Here is a 1,644-nt window from a genome sequence, read left to right as displayed (position 1 = left end):
CTTGACAGGCTCACAAAATGGGCGAATGAGAACCTGATGGTGTTTAACACCAAAAAATGCAAGGTTCTCCACCTTGGGAAGAAAAACCCGCAGCATGCTTATAGGTTTAGCAGTGCTACACTGGCTAGCACTAGGGATGAAAGGGACTTGGGGGTCATAATTGACCACAAGATGAACACAAGCCTTCAATGTGATGCTGCAGCTAGTAAAGCGAGCAAAACACTGTATCCATAGATGTTTCTCAAACAAATCCCAGCATGTCATTCTCCCATTGTATTCAGCCTTGGTGAGGCCGGAGCTGGAGTACTGCATCCAGTTTTGTGTTGCACAATTCAGAAAGGATGTGGAAAAGCTTGAGAGAGTCCAGAGGAGAGCCATGTGCATGATCAGAGCTCAGGAAAATAGACATTATGATGAAACGCTGAGAGCTATGGGACTCTTCAGCCTGGAAAAGCGCAGGCTCAGGAATGATCTGGTGGCCACCTATAAGTTAATCAGAGGTGCTCACCAGGATCTGGGGGAACGTCTGTTCACCAGAGCGCCCCAATGGATGACAAGGTCAAATGGTCACAAACTCCTCCATGACCCTTTCAGAACTTTACTGTCTGAGCCCTCAAGGTTTGGAATAGACTGCCACCAAACGTGGTTCAAGCACCTACTCTGGATTCTTTTAAGATACATTTGGATGTCTGTCTTGCTGGGATGCTATGATCCCTGCTGACTTCCTGCCCCTGGGGCAGGGTGCTGGACTCAACGATCTTCCAAGGTCCCTTCCAGCCCTAATATCTATGAAAACCCTGATTCCATGTGACACCTAATGATTACGGAGACAATGGATCAATGCATGCATTGCTCTTCAACAGCTTTATTCAAAATGGAGACAGCTTTGGGTGAGTTCCAACAAGCCAGGGAGAAGCGATGAACTTTAGTTCTTTCCATATGTATATACCTTGGTTTATGCTCATTAACATTAACCCTACATTTGTCCCACCTTTGTTCCACCCTTATTCCTTCTCATCTTAAGCTCTCCCTCTGTTTACTGTTTATTTCATTAGCATGGAATTACCCATACATTTCTCTTATTTACATGTCTTTTTGCTATGAGCGCATGCCTAAGACCCTGACCACTGCTTCTCTCGGTCACTTGTAGTTTCTTGCTGATTTCTTCACCATCTCCAAGGTCTTGCTTCTGCTTTATCTCTAAAGATAGCCAGTGGCCCGCATCCTGTCTTTCTTACACAATGAGTCATGTATCTTACAACAATACTATGTTGTTAGGAAAATGCTTGTCTAAGCCTTTTGCAATGTTACTTTTAACATATCATTCACCCTGTGGTTCGCAGCTTCCTAGGCCACAGATTATAGCTTTTTATTCAGCTGCAAAATCAATGCTTCCCAAGATCTAAATACTGTCAACCTAACAAGGAACAAGTGGATGGTGTTTATTTATTCTGTTCCTCTGTCATGGATGAGTTGGCTTCTGTTTTTATTCTGGCTCATTTTGGGGGCCATACATAATGCACCCTATCATAGTTTCATAGTTTCATAGTGGTTTCATAGTAGCTAGAGTCGGAAGGGACCTAGGTAGATCATCTAGTCCGACCCCCTGCCTTGGCAGGAAAGAGCACCGGGGTCAGATGACCC

This window comes from Crocodylus porosus, unplaced genomic scaffold (assembly GCF_001723895.1).
Source record: "Crocodylus porosus isolate Cpor-Errol unplaced genomic scaffold, CroPor_comp1, whole genome shotgun sequence".
NCBI classification, from domain to species: Eukaryota; Metazoa; Chordata; order Crocodylia; family Crocodylidae; genus Crocodylus; species Crocodylus porosus.
The sequence above is the reverse complement of the archived record's forward strand: the minus strand, read 5'-3'. Positions refer to the sequence as shown.